Below are 5,000 nucleotides of genomic sequence, written 5' to 3'. Positions count from 1 at the left end.
CAGTTAGTATAAAATGCAGACTGCAGACTGGGTCTAAAATGCAGACTACGGCACAAAATAGGCCTGGTCTGCAGTCTCCATTATTTTTGTACTGACCATCAAAAAAATTATATCCTTGTCCCACCGACAGGATAAACAAATCAGACCATTCACTTTGTAGTAAAAAAACCATATCTAACCAACACCGCGGCAAAACGTTTGCGCATGCGTGATCTTTCGCATTTCCGGTTTGCTTCACTGGCGAAAATGTCTTCGCATGAGTCGCGCAATATGGCAAGTGATACGTTTCCGGGACTATCATTGACTCTCGTGAGAAAAGCACTCTCGAGAGGAACAGGAGAATGGCTGCCGTTTGAGAATCAGTACCTTGTTGGTTTACGTTCTTTTTAGAGCGATCAAGGTTAGTTTGAACGCCAGTTTCAAGTGGAATGTATTCTTTGAGAACGTCTATGTTGTGTAAAACGTTTGCAAGTCCAATCCAACTAGCATCCTGGGAAAACTTGCTCCTGGAAAATTTTATTTCGTGGGAAAAGAGCTGCAAAACAGGTGAGTTTTTTACACAACTTTTAATGTAGAAAGGTTTGTTGCCATCGGGTACAAAAAGTTACTGTAATGTGCAGAAATAAGGATTCCCAAGGTTTCCGTTCATGTGTGAATTGGCTTGTGGCAGGGAAATGGCAATATTGTGCAACGTGAAGGTTATTTTTTTCTGCGTTACTCCTTACGATCGGCACCTCTACATAACATGAATGATCAATGATTCGATCAGATGTGAATTTGATTTTGAGTGTGACTGGGTCATTGGGAACGTAACCCTAGCATCAAATATTTTAAATAGCTGCTTTTAAGGTAATTATATTCTCTTTTCTTGTTAATATATCTTTAATTTATTATACTTCTTAGCAGTCACAACCCCGGGGTCACAACTCACCGATCCATGTCGACGTCAATTTCATTATTTTGTCCGTTAAAATAGTTACCAAGTTATGGATTTGCAATTAATTTGTGTTTAAGGCACGTTTTTGACCCTGCCACAATCCATGTTTTAGTTAAAATAATGTTTGGAAGAACTGAAGTGTGGGTACATTACTAGAGCTATATATAGATATCTATAGATTCAGATTCGTGACTCTTTGCGTGTAACAAATCATTTTTTTATTAGACTATTGTTTTGTGGAAGCATTAATGATGTAACTTGGTTTTAGGGGACTGTCATGTGTTGTCGGATCAAGTTAATCTGTTTTGAGTCATGTGATGGTTGACAGTGGATAGTTGTTCCTGAAATGAAGAATTAATTACACCCCACATGTTGTTCTTTTCTTAGATGACAAAATTTATTAATATATTACGTGATTTGGAGCTGCAGCTAGAAACAGTGACAATCCCATGCATAAGGTCTCATTGGGTTTGACAGCAGTAAAATATTTTAGAAAAAAGTTTAAAGCTTTTATCATAACTTCTCGCCTTGGGTCCTGCTGGACTTCAAATAATTTTATGCTCTACCATTTTGAGCAAAGGACTTGTCAATCAACCTGTTATAATATTTACAATATGATCTTTGGATAGTAATTAATTTCTACTTCATATCCTATGTCTCTTACATAGTTAGTTTTAAGTTTTTATTTCCTGTAGTGCATCTTGATTATAGTAAGCACACAACCCCACAAGCATGTATTATTTCTTTAATATTGGTTGTGTTTAAATAAAGGATATTGTTGTCTTGTCAGCCTCAGTTGTATTTGCATTAGATTCTGAATGTTACGTTTAAAGGCAAACCATTAAAAAGTGTACACAATTTAAAGGAGCCCAGGAAAAATATTCAAACTATTCATGGATTTGAAGTTCTGGAAGCAGGCAAACCTTGAAGAGTTCATGTGACCATATTTGGAATACACAGCATTTCTGTTTGGGACTGTTCAAGTCCACAAGATTCCTTTTCTTTACATTGAGAAGTACTGTAAGAGCTGTCAGGTTACTCAGATGGAAATTTGACAGACCTCAGCTGTACAGCTCATTAGTGGAACATAATATTATAAAGTGCTATTATTACTTTGATTTTCTTATTCTTTAGTTGAACCAAATAACCTCCACCATTACTATAACTGCTCAAAAGTATCAAAGTTGAAGCTGGTGCCTCACGGAGTAAACTGTGCAAAAGAGTTAGGTTAAAAAGACTATATTGGTATTGAAATATTATTTTAGAACAATGTTGCTTTTATCATTAAATCAATGGGAACCCAAACATAAGGATGCAATTTGCTCAGGAGGGGTCTTCCCTAGAAAAATGACAGGGTACAGTTTGGAAATTTTTTTAAAACAACCCTTGAAGGTAACAGAGTCTTGTTTAGTGGATGTAGCCGAACGAAATCTTAACCCCTACAAAGGAACCACCTCTAAAGTGACAAATGACTGGCATTTTATAATTCAGAAGTGAAAGTTATTTGCTGGCGTACCAAATTCTGCTATGTACAGTTCCAGATATTGATCATAGCATTGCAAGCACTACAAATCCACAAATTTTGCCCCAAAAAGGTACAACAAAAACTCCTGTTATTTTTGTAAGGGAGTCCCCTTGGGGCAGTTTGTTTACTTCACCAGTGACCACTTACTGTATTCAACTTAATTTAATCATCCTTGGGAATGGTAGGAAAGATTAGTATTATTAAAAGCAATCGCTAAAAATTCAGCACACCTGTTATATCTAAAATATTATTATTAGTTAAAGTATTTTGTCCATATGGAAAGGTAACAGGAATTATTTCTGTAAAGTCTTATCCAGAAAAATGCATTGTGGGATTATGCCCCTTTCAAATGTAGGTTAGTATGCTCTTGTTCAACATGCTTGAAGAATTATTACTACAGAAATATGAAGTTACGAGTTTTTTTAAAAGTTAAATCTGATGGAAGGGCGGATTCAAAATTTATTGAAGCAGCTGAGATGCTATCCGAGTCCACAAAGAGAGGTTCAATAATTTATTGTACTGGAAGTATTTATTAGGCCAAGTTGAAATTTCTGAAAAGTTTTGTAGAATGGCACTGAATCCCCTTCAACAAGTTTTCTTATCTTTCAAGATACATTATTTGATATCCTCCTTTTATATCCTCCAGCTGTTTTTTTTATCTTCCAGCAATTAAAAATAATAATAATTGTTCCTTTTTATTGCTGGAAGATAAAATCAATAATTATTCTTGATTGATTGTCCTTGTTGTTGTCACATTAACCCACTACAATGTGATGAAAGTGTGTTGCTAGCTGTAGTAATTTTTTTTACAGTAAAATCCTCCCTGCTAGTAGAAATTTAAGTCTTTGGAACAGCAATTGGAAATGGCTGCGAACTTTTTGGAGACCTTCACCACTGCTGTGTTGCTGCTTTAAGTTCTTGTGTAGTCTTAAAATTGGCGAGCGAGTAAATTGCACGAACTAAAAAAAATGATAAAAAATAGACATATTAGTAATGAGTTTGTTTGTATCCAGAGACTGAAAATAGGATGTCCAAAAAGCATCTCTCCCCACTAAATGAAAAATGGAGTAGGTTCATTTTTAGTGAAATTTTTCAAAACGTCGGTGTCATAGGATTCCTGGACAAACCTCTACCTGAATCCTCAATGTGGAGACAACATTGGAGTACTACTGAATTTCAATAGCCACTTGTGAAAATGGCATTAAATTTTGACAACATTTTTGACAAAATTATATTGGTACAATTTTATGGGTTTGGTCTTAAAAAAAATTAGTTTGTCAAGTGGCATAAAGTGTTTGTTTTGCAGTCTATAAAGTTATTATTTTTCCTTAAATTCGGTTGGCAATAAATTTTTCAAAATAATATGTCCATGCTTCCGTGACTTCCTGTTTTGTTTCTCAAATCTCCCAATTTTAGACTGTACCGCCCGAGGTAGCATTTTGCTACCTGCACCCCAACAATGTATTTTAGTTAAGTAATTGTCCGCACTGTACTGTATTCAAGAAGAGTAAAATAAAAATGGAGGTACATTAAATGCAAATGACGCTCCAAAATAGTACGAGATAATTTTATAAGTACCTTTTGAAGAAAGAACCGAGCACCTGTTGTTGCTCCTCCGTATTTCGTCCCAATGGAGACGGCAAACTGTTGATTTAACCCACTTGGAGGGCGGCAGCTCTGGCTAAATCTTCTGACAAAAAATATTTTTGCCGGCACATTTACGGCTGTTGGCTTTCCCACACTTTTTTGCGGGTGAGCCGCACAACCAAACCAACGCAACAAGGAGAACTACGAAAAAAAATTGCTCTTGTCGAGGGCGAACGCGCCCGAAATTCTCTCATATTTCGTTGCTGGTGCAAACACCAAACCCCTTGGTGCAAGCGCTTGAAACTTAAATGAAAAATAAACTTTTCAAGGAGACAAACCTTTCTCCCACTTTCTTATGCTAACTCTTACTTTTTGTTTTCAAACTTCGCAGTACGGGATTTTATCTCGTTTACATTGGATTTAAATACGTAACCGGAAATGCGTATTGACCGGAAGCTTAAATTTGTACTCATGCGCAGTGCGTTTTACCGCGGTGTTATCTAACCCAAGTTTCAGTGCTAGATGCAAACTGCTCCAGACCTAGAAATGGTTCATTTTTTTTTGTGTTCATGGCTTATTTGAGATATTGTCACATAAATAGCAGTTTGTCTAAAATGCAAATTTGCTTGTATAAGTGGCAGTATTGCAGCTTATTAACAGCTCATGTTGGACTGGAGTTCTTGTGTCACCAGTAAACCCTATGATCCTGAATTCGCAGTTGGCATTGGCCTGAAGCTGAACTTGAAAGCCATTGTTAATTTTTGGCCTCAGGCTGATAATGAAGATAAAGACTCTAGGGATACTTCAAAAGTGTGGTCTGCTCACACACTTCTTGGCTATCTGACAGGAGCTGTTCTTGATCTGGTTGCTTACATGTATTTATTTCTCTGGCAGATTTAAATTAATTAAAGTGCACCTAACCTCTGCTAAATCTTTCCACTATCAACAAGC

The 5,000-nt window shown here is 36.3% G+C and overlaps 1 protein-coding gene and 1 long non-coding RNA gene across 2 annotated transcripts in view; both read left to right on the top strand.

Moving 5' to 3' along the window:
- The window catches only part of LOC138016476 (alpha-1,3-mannosyl-glycoprotein 4-beta-N-acetylglucosaminyltransferase B-like), a 36,215-nt gene that overhangs the window by 23,073 nt on the left and 8,142 nt on the right, over window positions 1-5,000 (top strand). The window lies entirely within an intron of this gene.
- LOC138016487 (uncharacterized) lies at window positions 342-1,723 on the top strand. Its single transcript, XR_011125817.1, has 2 exons — window positions 342-546; window positions 1,206-1,723. It is a non-coding gene; the product is annotated as an uncharacterized lncRNA (long non-coding RNA).

The sequence above is a fragment of the Montipora capricornis genome, chromosome 9 (genome assembly GCF_036669925.1).
Source record: "Montipora capricornis isolate CH-2021 chromosome 9, ASM3666992v2, whole genome shotgun sequence".
Classification (NCBI taxonomy): Eukaryota; Metazoa; Cnidaria; class Anthozoa; order Scleractinia; family Acroporidae; genus Montipora; species Montipora capricornis.
Note: the sequence above shows the minus strand (reverse complement) of the source record. Positions and strands in the feature narration are given on the sequence as shown.